At 43.0% G+C, this 13,809-nt stretch overlaps 1 protein-coding gene across 8 annotated transcripts in view; it reads right to left on the bottom strand.

Moving 5' to 3' along the window:
• The window catches only part of ASTN2 (astrotactin 2), a 1,062,617-nt gene that overhangs the window by 393,031 nt on the left and 655,777 nt on the right, over positions 1–13,809 (bottom strand). The gene's annotated exons all lie outside the window — the stretch shown is intronic.

Raw genomic sequence — 13,809 nt, forward strand, 5'->3', positions numbered from 1 at the left:
ATGGGTTTCCCCTTCCTAGAAAAAGAACATTGTCAGGGATTTTGAAGCCAGAAAATTAAAAACAAAACCAGCAAGGGGGGGCGGGCTGTGAAAAGAAGTGAAACGGACCTTGTTGCTTTTGTTGTTTTCACACCTTTTACAGACTAGAGACACAATTTTAGGTTAGTTTGAGAAGGTTCAAAATATGCTCTGTACAATTTGTTTTGCTCATCAAATGACCATGTTTGGTATATCTAGAAATGCGAACACTGAGAATAAAATAACCAAAAAAAGCAGATATTTTTGTTTCTTTTCTTACTATAATTAGTGGGAAAGATGAGAGACTTTGTTTAATAACAGATTGCAAAATTTCCTATTCCCCACACAAAAGGCATCTTCCACTAGGTCTTAATTTGACTACTTTCTTTCTGCCTCCAGTTAAACTAATGAAGGTTTATGGTATGAGATTTTTGTCTCTGTGCTTAAGGATAATAAAGCTTCACTCAGGCCATGTCCTCTCCCAGCTGGTTTCTCTCTACTTTTTTTCCAGGAGTTTATGTTTCACCTTTGACCTGAAGCAGACTGCAGCCCAGACTGCTGGTAAGCAGCTCTCTGCTGCATCCCATGATGTCTAAAATTGCAGAGCCGGCACGTAGAGGTAGCTCTGATCTGGGCACCAAACCGTGGCTTTGGAACACCGGAGTCAGGAGCTTGTCTCGCCCAAGTGCCACCCCCACGGGCATGGATGCACCAAGCATCCCTGTGTCCATCAGTGAGCAGGGCAGACAGACACAGAGAATAAGTTGTGCTACATTATTCACTGGGGGCCTGAAGAATTGCAGGACAGGACTGGGAGCCCTGACTACTGCAAATCAAAAACACATTCTCTATATTTGGTTACCCTGGAGAGGATTATGGGAGGGAGGCTCCTTTGGGACTCCACGGTTCTGCAGTACCACTGGCTTTGGGACTTGGCTCCTGCTTTCAAACAGTGAAGGAAGGGCAATGCTTCTTCACTCTCAGGCATAACCTAAGGAGTTGCAGTTCATATCTAGCATCAAGCTCATTTTATGGTAGTGCAAATGGTTAATACGCTCAGCTGCTAACCAAAAGGTTGGATGTCTGAGTCCACACATTGGTGCCCCAGAAGAAAGACCTGGTGATCTTCTTCCAAAAAATCAGCCGTTGCCAAGCCCGTGGAGCACAGTTCCACTCTGACACACACAGAGTTGCCATGAGTTGGAATCGACTGGACAGCAGCTGGTGGTTTTATTCAGAACCTGGCCCTCAGAGTAGCAGCATCAGCCTTACTTGACAGCTTATTTGAAATGCAGAGTCTCAGCCCTTACCTGAGACCCACTGAATCCGAAACTACAGTGTCTGCATCTTAGTAGGAACCCCTGGTGATGTGAACGCACATTAGAATTTGAGAAGCACTGGTGCAATGTGTGTGTATTGAGTTCTGACTATAAGCAGAGATGGGGAAAATGCCTACCTTTAGATAGAATGTTCATGTATAATAGTGATGATGATGATGAGCTATTATTTGCCCTCCTGCTCTTTGAAGATCACATAGTTTGAGACCATACATACGTGCACGTGAGCGCAGACATTCTCTGGAGGCTGTTGGGGGTGGTAAGAAGGCAGGCTTTAAATCGTGGCTGCACCACTTACCAGCTGTGTGACTGGAGCTCTGAGCACCAGTTTTCTCATGTAAAACAATATGCTAGCCAACGTGATCTGTCCACCTGTGTCATGGGAGAAAAATCTATCTACGCCCTCTCCAGGACAGGCTTTGAAAAGGAAAAAAAAAATCTTTTACGATTATCAATCACTTCTAACGGTATTGGGAAATGGACTAGAGGGTGTGATGAGGCAGTAAGAGGGGTCAGGGAATCAGGAAAGGTAGAAGGTGGAGCAAGACTGATGTCCAGCCTAGCAGGGCTAACTGGTTAGGCTTTATTCTGTTTAAACAGGGTCCCTTTCTGACTGGTCAGCACCACTTCTACACTAATCATTAAATATTTTGACTATCACCCCGGAGGTGGGAGATTAACAACACACCATCGGAACCTTTGAATCTGGGCCGAGGCCCATTATTGAATTCACCAAAGCAGACATGAGTATCTAAATCCCACGTTCCAGATTTGATATATTTCACTCTAAACCTTTCAGACAGGAACAAAGAGGCAGCCCTATAGGCACAGGGGATACAATGCATGGGAGAGATGATTGTGATAAACACCTGGCAGGGAGGAGGCCCTCAGCCACTGCCCATTCCACATGGCTGGTTGCGCTGTCCACCTCCCTCCAGACTCACACGGCATGAAGGGCTGCATTTCTCTCCCTACCCTGGGCATGTCACCAAGGCCCTGTGATCACTACAATGTGTGTTGCTCAGAGGAAGTTGGGAGGATGACTCTGGCCCCAGTTCAGAGATGCATTTTTGGGGAATGCAACAAAATCATCTTAATCTGCTATGTGGCTTTTGGAATTTGGCGGAAATGAATCGAGGCAGCGAAAAAAAGGCTTATTAGTGTGTTAGGTCCTCCCCACAGCCCTAGAGGACACTCGGAGGTAAAGCCCTACTTTACAGCTAAAGATCAGGAGGTTCGAAGAGGGAAGGAGATCTGTCTAAGGCCAAGCAGCTGGGAAATGGCAGAAGTGGGGTGTGGGCTTCATGACTTTTCATGGTACCCCACCCCTCTGGTTAAGGTCCCAGCCAGGAATGGAATTAAGTTCCTGTAGCATCATGCAGGTAACTACCTGGGCAAGCTCATTTAATCACCACAACAATGCCATGAAGTGGAATTATTATTATCATGCCTATTTTACACGTGGGGAAACTGAGGCTTAAATAAATAACATGTTCAAGGTCACACAGTTCACAAAGGGTAAGGTGGGACTCTGCCTCCAGAGCCTGGCCTCTTAAACACCAGGCCAGTGGATTCCAAAATTGCTGGATCATTTGAACCCCCTGGGAATATAAGTAAAATGTTTACTTCCCCAGGTCCCTTATCTGGGGACAAATGATTGGTAGGTCTCAGTGTAGCTCCACATGATTCGGATGATCAGTGAGTAGGAAAGGCTTCATTAGCACTTGACCCTGTGAGTTGGATAAAAAGAACCCTGAGGTTAGGAGCCCTCAGTCCTCGTGTCAGTTCTGCCCCAACCTTCTTAATTTACAGCAGAGGCAACAGAAACCAGAAGGGGAGAATGACCAAACATGATACGGCAGGTAGTTGCAGAACAGGAATGGAAATCAGCTTTCTGATTCTAGGCCAAATGGGCACGCTTGACACTTTGGCCCTGACCTCTTGTAGAAGATGTCAGGAAACCTTGGAAAAATGGAGACAGAAAAGAGACTATTCTGCTGCCAGTCCAAGGACTCCAGGGAAAATTGACCCTTGACTCTTGGAATCCAGCTTCCAATTGCTTTCCTCAGAGCAGTTCTAATACCTCACCAAAAATGCCTGAGAGAAAATAGCCTACAGCTGTGTCTCCAGATAGCAAGCTGAAGACTTTGCTAATAGGTGGAACATTACTGCCTACGAAGGCTTAGAAACAGCCTTGAGAATCAGAAGCCAACGCTGTCTGTTAGTTAATTCTCTCTCCATTATCAGCTTCCGTTGCTTTCTCTTGTTACAATAAGATCATGGTATATTACAAAACATTCAGGCCTGGGAGTACAGAGAAACAGCTTCTAGGCCTGGTTCCGCGTGAATTCTCTATCGGACCTTGGCCTTGGCATTACCACCTGTACAGTGTGGGGCTTGGATCTCATGTATCCAGGCCCTCAGGGAGAATGGATATAGCAAAACCCAACAGATTGGGGGTTTGAGGCCTTGCTTATTCATTGGCTAGCTATATGACTATAGGTAATTCACTTCATTACTCTGAGCCTCAGGTACCTCATCTACAAAATGGGAGGGTTTGCACAAACTGTTCTCCAAGATCTCTTTCAGCTATAACATCTATGGGTAGTGAGAATGAAATGAAGCAAGTTGACAGATGGAGAAGAGGAGATCTTGTTACAGTGCTGGGGAGGGTGGCAATTTGAAGTGAAAGAGAGAAGTCAAAGAAGTACTACTATTAAATGACTTTTTAGCATTAGACACAGGTACTGTCATTTCTAAGCAAGCAGCCTAACCTCCCACTCGTCTGTTAGTTTGTCATACTGTGGTGGCTTGTGTGTTGCTGTGATACTGGAAGCTATGCCACTGGTATTTCAAATACCATCAAGGTCATCCATGGTGGACAGGTTTCAGCAGCGCTTCCAGACTAAGACACGCTAGGAAGAAGGACCTGGCGGTTTACTTCTTTAAGAATTGGCCACTGAAAACCTTATAAATAGCAGCGGAGCATTGTCTGATACAGTGCCGGAAGGAGATGAGGCCCTCAGGTTGGAAGGTATTCAAAATACTACTTAGGAAGAGCTGGCTCCTTAGGGTCGACCTTAATGACATGGATGTAGTCAAGCTTTCAGGACCTTCATTTGCTGATGTGGCACAACTCAATATGAGAAGAAACAACTACAAACATACATTAATAATAGAAACGTAGAATGAAAGAAGTATGAATTTAGGAAAATTGGAAGTTGTCAAAAATGAAATGGAATGCATAAACTTTGATACCCTAGGCATTAGTGAGCTGAAATGGACTGTCACTGGCCATTTTGAAATGGACAGTCATATGGTCGACTATGCCAGAAATGACAAATTGAAGAGAAATGGCATCGAATTAATTGTCAAAAAGAACATTTCAAGATCCATCCTGAAGTACAATGGTGTCAGTGATAGGATAATATCAACATGCCTTCAAGGAATAGCAGTTAATATGTCTATTACTCAAATTTACGTACCAACCATTAATGCCAAAGATAAAGAAATTGGAGATTTTTACCAACTTCTGAAGTGTGAAATTGATCAAACATGCATTGACAATTTCTGGTGATTGGATTGTGAAAGTTGGAAACAAAGACGGACCTGTAGTTGGAAATATGGCCTTGGTGATAGAAATGACGTTGGATATCATATAAAAGAAATTTGTGAGACCAACAAACTATTCATTGGAAATATCTTTTTTTCAACAGTATAAATGGTGACTATGTCCGTGGACCTTACCAGATGGAATACACAGGAATCAAATTGACTACATTTGTGGGAAGAGAGGATGGAGAAGCTCAATATCATCAGCCAGGAGAAAGCCAAGGGCTCACTGCAAAACAGACCATCGATTGCTCATATGCAAGCTCAAGTTAAAGCTGAAGACAAAACAAGTTCACAAGAGCCAAAGTTATGGCTCGAGTAGGTATCACCTGAATTTAGAGATCATCTCAAGAACAGATTTGATGCACTGAACACTAATGACCCAAGACCAGATGAGCTGTGGGTTGACATCCAGGACAAAATACATGAAGAAAGCAAAAAGTCATTTAAAAACAGAAAAGACGAAGACAGATGTCAGAAGAAATTCTGAAGCTTGCTCTTGAATGTAGAGTAGCTAAAGTGAACAGAATAAAAGATAAATCTTAGAAGAGCCGAAGAGAAGATTTCACAGGGTGGCTCGAGAAAACACAGTAAAATATTATCATGAATTGTGCAAACACCTGGAGTTAGAAAACCAAAAGGGAAGAACATGCTTGGCATTTCTCAAGCTGAAAGAACGAAGAAAAAAATTCATGCCTCAAATTGCAATATTAACAGATCCTACGAGTAAAATACTGAACGACTCAAAAAAAAAAAATTTTTTTTTTTTTAAATGAGTGAAATACTGAACGACTCAGGAAGCATCAGAAGAAGATGGAAAGAATATACAGAGCCACTGTGCCAGAAAGAATTGATTGACATTCAGCAATTTCAGGAGGTAGCATATAACTAAGAACCAATGGTATTGAATAAAAAAGCCCTAACTGCACTGAAGGCACTGGCTAAAAACAAGGCTCCAGGAATTGACGGAATGCCAATTGAGATCTTCCAACGAGTGGATGCAATGCTGGAAGTGCTCACTCGTCTATGCCAAGAAATTTGGAAGACAACTACCCGGCTAACCGACTGGAAGAGATCCATATTTGTGCCCTTTCCAAAGACAGGATCCAACAGAATGAAGAAATTATGGGACAATATCATTAATATCACACCGAAGTAAAATTTTGCTGAGGATAATTCAAAAACGTTTGCAGCAGTACATTGACAGCGAACTGCCAGAAATTGAAGCTGGATTCAGAAGAGGACATATCACTGATGATGTCAGATGTTGGCTGAAAACAGAGAATACCAGAAAGATGTTTACCTGTGTTTTAATGACTATGCAAAGGAACTCAACTGTGTGGATCATAACAAATTATGAATAACATTGTGAAGAATGGGAATTCCAGAACACTTAACTGTGCTCATGAGAAACCTGTACATAGATCACTAGGCAGTCGTTCGAACAGAACGATGGGATACTGCATCATTTAAAATCAGGAAAGGTGTGCATCAGGGTTGCATCTTTTCAGCATACTTATTCAATTTGTATTGAATAATCCCAGAAGCTGGACTATATGAAGAAGAATGCAGCATCAGGACTGGAAAAAGACTCATTAACAACCTGCGATTTGCAGATGACAGAACCTTGCTTGCTGAAAGTGAAGAGGACTTAAAGCACTTACTGAAGAAGATCAAAACCTACAGCCGTCAGTACGGATTATACCTTAACATAAAGAAAACAAAAATCTTCACACCTGGACCAATAAGCAACATCATGATAAATGGAGAAGATATTGACGTTATCAAGGATTTCATTTTACTTGGATCCATAATCAGTGCTCATGGAAGCTGCACTCAAGGTATCAAACAACATATTGCATTGGGCAAATCTGCTGCGAAGACTCTTTAAAGTGTTAAAAAGCAAAGATGTCACTTTGAGGTCTAAGGTGGGCCTGATCCAAGCCATGGTATTTTCAATCACCTCATATGCATGCAAAAGGTGGATGAATAAGGACGACTGAAGAAGAATTGATACCTTTGAATTATGGTATTGGCAAAGAATATTGACTATTCCATGGAATGCCAGAAGAATGAACAAATCTGTCATGGAAGAAGTACAGCCAGAGTACTGTTTAGAAGTGAGGATGGCTAGACTTGATCTCACGTACTTTGGACATGTTATCAGGAGGGACCTGTCCCTGGAGAAGGAGGTCATGCTTGGTAAGGTAGAGGGTCAGCCAAAAAGAGGAAGACCCTCAGCAAGATGGATTGACACAGTGGCTGCAACAGTGGGCTCAAAAACAGCAACAATTATGAGGATGGCACAAGACCGGGTGATATTTTGTTATGTTGTACATATGGTCACTATGACTCAGAACCAACTCAATGGCAACTAACAATAACAACAACAGCCTAGCCTTTCTGTGCCTCATTGTGGTAGACAGTATTGTCGTCCCACAGGTACTTCTGGGCCTCTTCTCTCATGCACAGGCAACAATTGTATTTCCCTTCCAAATCCTTTGAGGAGAGCTTGACCATAGAGCTTGCTTTCCCAATGATATGTGAGCATAATGTCGCCTCTGGGAGGTAATAATGAGCTACTTCCACTATTACCATGTTCATGGAAGCCCAGGTCCCCAATACAGAGTGAGTGAGACCCCTGTCATCCATGAGGGACAGAAGGTATGAAGAACAAATAAAGTTTTTGTGTCAATGCTTTTGGAGTTGTTTTTAATCAAGGCATAACCTAATCAATTAAGATTTATATATTCTATTTTATTTTTTGTAAAGTCAAGGCGTTAACGCCTACTTTGCAATAGGTATTGAAAAGATTAAATGAAGAAACACATAAAGTATGTGGTAGAGGATCTGGTACATAAAAAATAATCACATGGTAACACGTGGTAGAAGGATGGAAAAAGGTGGAAGAGAGAGAAGGGGAAGGATCCAGGAGAAATACGTGCAATTAACCATTGCACAGGAAGGAACTAGAAAAATTAGAGGCCAGAAAGCTTTGGAGGTCACTTAATAAGATCCGACTCATTATCCTCAGCCGGTAAACAAGTGGGTGCCACCAACGAGGGCCAGCTTTCCTAGAATCCTTAAAGAGAGCCCTTCTGTCTCAACAGGCGTGGGTTAGGGTGCCACATTCTGAAATCCCACGTCTTACCCGAAACAGTCCTCTTTATGCTGTGCAATATGCACATTTGATGAGAAGACCAGATTGAGAAATGCCTTCCTAGTAACTCTCTCATGTGCCCCTCACGCTCTTTGTAGGTCATTCCTGAAGGCCTGTGAGCACGTCTGCTGTCTTATTTTTGATGAGACGTTTGAAAAATCTCCCATGGTAATTCACTCAGCCCCCACTCCCAAGCAACCTCTCCTCATTGCTGTCTCTGAGACTGCGGGCTCAGTATAGCTCTTGACTGATGTTTATCTAAATCTCTGCAATCTCTATACCCAGAGCTGACCTTTCCTTCTTATGGGAATGAAATAAGATGGATGAGTTTGGGAGAAGGAGGGGAGTAAAACAACAACAAAAAACAGCAAATACCAGCAACCTTTGATAAGCCTATCTCGCTCCAACAGTCTTTGCCAATTCCCACACTGATCAAAATGAAGGGAAGGGGATTCTGATAGTGACCCTGCAGGCATCATCAAGACCCACAAAGTGCACCAAGAGGGACTAGAAACTGCAAGGTGTGACCTCACTGAGTTTAAGGGCAATTCCAAAATGAGATCATTGGCTTGTCATTCGGTAAACTGTCTCACAAAATGGCTTTCACGTCCATTTATGTCCATTTGAACCTGATTTTCAATCCAGTGCTCTCTCCCAGCACCTTCCAGTCTCATAAAACAGCCTTCATTCCTTCTCTGGGAGAAAATTACATGACTTTAGCATGAACTCTGTCTCCTCTCTCATTTTAGGTATCTCCCTCGATTCCTCCATGTTCACCCTTTCCCCACTCCCCCACCTCTCTCCACCCTTATTTCTTTAATCCTTTCCACTGCTGTCCACTTCTCTTCTTTTGTTATTGTAGTAAATATACACATGACAAATTATTTTTCCTCTCAACATTCTTAACATGTACAATTCAGTGACTTTAGTTGTATTTAACACGTTGTTCAATCATTAACATTGCGTTTCCAAATTTCCTCATCACTCTTAAAGGAAGATCAATGTGCCCTAATCAGTGAGTCCCCCTTTTCCCCCTACTCCCTCCCACTCCTGTTAACCACTAATAAACTTTGGTCTCTGTACACTTGCTTATTCCAGGTATTTCATATAAGTGGAATCATAACTTTCTTGTGCTTGCCATCCCTCCTCTGTCACACAGATGCTCCTCCGGCCTTGTTTCTCTCTCCAGGTCTCTGATTTGTCTCTCTGCCTGCTTCTGTATGTCACTCTTGCTCTGTCTCTGTCTCTTTGTGTGAGTCTCTTAGTGTGCTCTATTCCCAGTCTTCACACATGGTGGACAACCCCTGGAGTGCTCCGGGGTCCTTAATACGCTCACATGCTCCTCCCCCAGAGACACTCTGGAGCCTGCATGGGGCAACCTGAGGAGGAGGCTTCACATAGGGATGGGCTTTACCTAAGACCTATTCTTAGTTATGGACATCTGAGTCCTCCTTTCTGGTAAAATCAGATATGGGGCAGGTGGCTCTCCTCACCGCATGATAATGTGAAGGATACAGAAGTTGCTATGTCCCTTATAGCAGAACCAGAAACCAAGAGAGAACTGGTTTGGGAGTCAGAGACTAACTTTCAGTCTCGGAGAGGATCCAAAACACTGTGCACACTGGACAAGTTATATCCTTTTCTGGGTCTCAGTTTCTCCATCTATACAAGTGGTCAGGTCTGAACTAGTCAATCTTCATGGGTTTGTCTAGTTTGAAGACTTAAAATTTAGAGGTTTTCTTCATGAAGCAGAAACGCAGGTTGCTCTTTCAGAAAGTGAAGGGAGGAAATGAAAATCAGGCCTCCCTTATGCCCAGGTTGTTGGGTATGATAATGTGGACAGGGGCAGGCAGGAGGGCAGAGTGGAACTGTAGCTGTCACACAGGAGACACTCTTTAGCTGGTAGAGATTTTGAAATCCCAGGGCAGGCATTGTCAGGAAATGAGGCATATGGCAGGACGGCTGGTGGAGGAGCCTGCTGGCTACTCTCAAGGGCTGGACCGGAGATTACTTGGAGGAAGGATGGAGGAAGGAAGGAGGAGGAGGTGAGAAATGACAACCGCCTTTGATGCTGAAAAACTTGCAGGACTGCCTTCTGGAACATGGAAGACAGAGGAGCCCCAATCTCTCCCCACCCCTGTCTGGGGCTCAGGAAGGGAGACTTGAAAAAGATAAATTTAGACCCATCAGAAGCAGCTCGCCTTCCCATAGTGGGGAGTCAACTGACTTAGCATGTGGCTCTGAGAGGTGACACAGGCTGGGGATGGAAATAATGGCAAAGAAAGCTTAAGTGAAGCCAAGGCTGAGAGAGCTTAAATGTAATGGGTTAGTGTAACATAATGGTAGTTTGGGGAGTTCCCTAAATCTTGAGGCTGTCGTTAAAGGAGAAAAGCCTGTTTATTTATTTTTTTACTCCTCTTTATGAGCAAATCATCTCAGACACATGCCCTGGCTATCTGGAGGTGTGCCAAGATGGAAGGGCTGGAAACAATGGCCGGAGTGTCTGAGGCAGAATGAGGACTCCTGGCAAAGCCTGGATACCCTTAGGCTAGCCTTAAAGGCACCATGCTCTCTCTAACTGACCAGCCTGTTGGCAGTGGGGAGACAACACCAAAGACAATCAGGAGATCTGAGATAATGGATTAGCTCTGTGATGACTTGCTTCATGACCTTAGCCAAGCCCCTTCACCATATGTAAAATGAGATCCCAGGCTTCCATGCTGCCTAAGCCCCTTCAGGATCTAGCACCTTATTATTCACGTGGACCCTCCTTTTTGAACAAGCTCATCTTCACACTAGAGGAAGGGAACTAATGCATTTTGTCAATTATTATATGTCACTCACTGATAGTTGTGAGAAATCAAACAACATAAAGTATGTGATGTGTCTATTACAGTGGCTGGCAGGTGATAAAAATACCCCTTTTTAAAGATGAGGCAGTAGTAATATGCTTGTCATGGTTGGTGCCAAGCTTTGAAGCCAGGTCTATCTGAAGTGAGGTCTGTTTTCCTGACTTCCCCCTCCTGCGTATCCATTTGTCTGGGCCTTTGCAGACTCCTTACAGCTCTTCACCCTACCAAGAGGCATTGCTGTTCACTATCACTTCAAATCAAAGTTCACAAGCCTCTTCTTCTGAGAGCCTTTCATCATCCCTTCTAACTCCTTTCAAAAGGCTTTGCACAGGAACTCTGGCAACCACTGGCATTCCCGGATACATTGCTCTGCAAATTAAATTTTCGTTTTGTTTTTCTCCCCCAACTGTGTGTGCCATCTTGCAAGTGTGTAAATTCCTTCCTCAAAAGCAGGGACAATTTCTTTATTTTTTCTTCTGGATTCCTAGTGGCATTGTCCTAACCATCATAATATTAGCTAAAGATAGAGTTTAATAGGTTATTAAAATTATAGAAAATTGGCATTGTAGAATCTCAGTATTAAAGTACATCTAGAGTTTAACCTAACTTTTCTTATATTTCTCCCAAAGCATCTCCAACAAATTATCATTCAGCTTCTGCTTCAGTGTCTGAGTCATGGAAAGAACTCTTTGCTGGGAATCAAAGGACCTGACTCTGCCACTCAATTGTTATATGGCTGCCAGTCACTTCTATCACCACTGAACCTTCCCTCAAACTTAGCCCTCACTTTTAACTGCTCTCCAGGCCTTGTCCACTGTACCTCACAACTCTCCCCCAGTATTGGGAAATACTTTTCTCCAGTATTGTTTCCATCATTCTGGGTAAAGCCATCAACACTCTCCCATGGCTTCTATAGTAGAGTTCTAAGTGATCCCTCCACATCCACTTTCCCATCTACCTTCATCGCAATCTGCTTTCCACACAGCCACCATGATGTTGTAAAATGCAATGCAATCATGACACACTCCCTTCCTTTAACCCATTTAAGAGCTCTCCCACCGCTCTTGGAATAAAGACTTGGTACAAAAGACTCCATGATCTGTCATTGGTTATTGTTGCAGTTTCATCTCCTATCATTCTTCCCTTACTTTCTCATCTTCCACCATACTGGCCTTCTTTGTTTCTGAACCTAACCAAGTTCTATTCCTTCTTAGGACATTTGAGTCTTCTGTTTTCTGTTTGAAATGTTTTCTAATGCTAACCCCTACTCATATTTCAGGTACTAGCTATACAACAGTTTATCCAGGTCAGTTTTTAAAACCGTGTGTGTGTGTGTGTGTGTGTGTGTGTGTAGAGAGAGAGAGAGAGAAGGAGCTGGAGGGAGGGAGAGGGATGGGGGAGATAGAGATGGAGAGAAGCGTTTTCAAAATGTTAAGAAAAATGTTAATTCTGGGTATTTCTGGTTATTCAAAAAGTAAATTCCAATGTTTTGCCATTGCTTTCTAATACACCAGAGGTACCCCCATCACTCTGCTCCAAAGAAATTAAATCCACTGTTAATTGCTTTCCTGGAAACCTGTACCTTTAATTCATAGCACCTACAATGATTACAATGATTTAAGTAAATACATAAGATCAATCCCCCCTCCCCCGCCACCCCTTCCATACACACACAATATGCCTAAGCACCACAGGGTCTGGGGTCACTTCTAGTTCATTCGCCATTGCATCCCAGTAACCTGTTAGTCCCTAGGACATAGTAGGTGCTCAAAGAGCATGTCAGAACTACATAAATTAATGGTTTCAGTGAATTCACATTCCCACTCTAGTTCTGAATTGTCTTACCTATAAAATGGAAGCAAAGGGGTAAACTGCATTAGAAGACAAGAGCAAAGCTTTAGAGTCAGTCAAGACTTAATCTGTTCTAACTCACACACACACAAAAAAAAAAAAAAAAAAAAAAATGAAGAAAGCCAGACTTGCTGGTCTGACAGAGATTGGAGAAACCCCAAGAGTACGGGCCTGGGACAACCTTTTGTCTCAGTAATGAAGTCACTCCTGATGTTCACCCTTCAGCCAAAGATTAAACAGGCCCATAAAACAAAATGAGACGAAAGGGGCACACCAGCCCAAGGGCAAGGAAGAGAAGGCAGGAGGGACAGGAAAGGTGGTAATGGGAAACCCAAGGTCAAGAACGGGAGAGTGTTGGCATGTCGTGGGGCTGGCAACCAATGACACAAAACAATGTTGCTGTTGTTGTGTGCCATCAAGTGGATTCAGACTCATAGCAACCCTACTGGACAGAAAACTGCCCCACAGGGTTTCCAAGGAGCAGCTGTTGGATTCGAACTGCCAACCTTTCGGTTAGTAGTCTAAGCTCTTAACCGCTGTATTAATTGTTTAATGAGAAACTAGTACTTCATTTAAAGTACAAATTAAAAAAAAAAAAAAAAAGACTTACATCTGGATCCTAACTCTGCCTCTCACTAGACAGTGACCTTGGGAAAGTCTCTTAGCCTCTCTGATGTTGACACTAAATAATACTACTAAATAATACTAATAATGATACTACCCCGCCAACCCACTGCCGTCTAATAATGATACTAAATGATACTAAATAATAGTGATACTAAAATGAAATTATTCTGGCTCTCTTACTTCCCAAGTTGATTCTGACTCACAGCAACCCAAAGGACAGAGAAGAGTTTTCCCATAGGGTTTCCAAGGAGCACTTGGTGGATTCGAACTGCTGACCTTTTGGTTAGCAGATGTAGCTGTTAACCACTATGCCACCAGGGTTTCCTACCTATATAAAGAGGATGATAATAGC

The sequence above is a fragment of the Elephas maximus genome, chromosome 9, assembly GCF_024166365.1.
Source record: "Elephas maximus indicus isolate mEleMax1 chromosome 9, mEleMax1 primary haplotype, whole genome shotgun sequence".
NCBI classification, from domain to species: Eukaryota; Metazoa; Chordata; class Mammalia; order Proboscidea; family Elephantidae; genus Elephas; species Elephas maximus.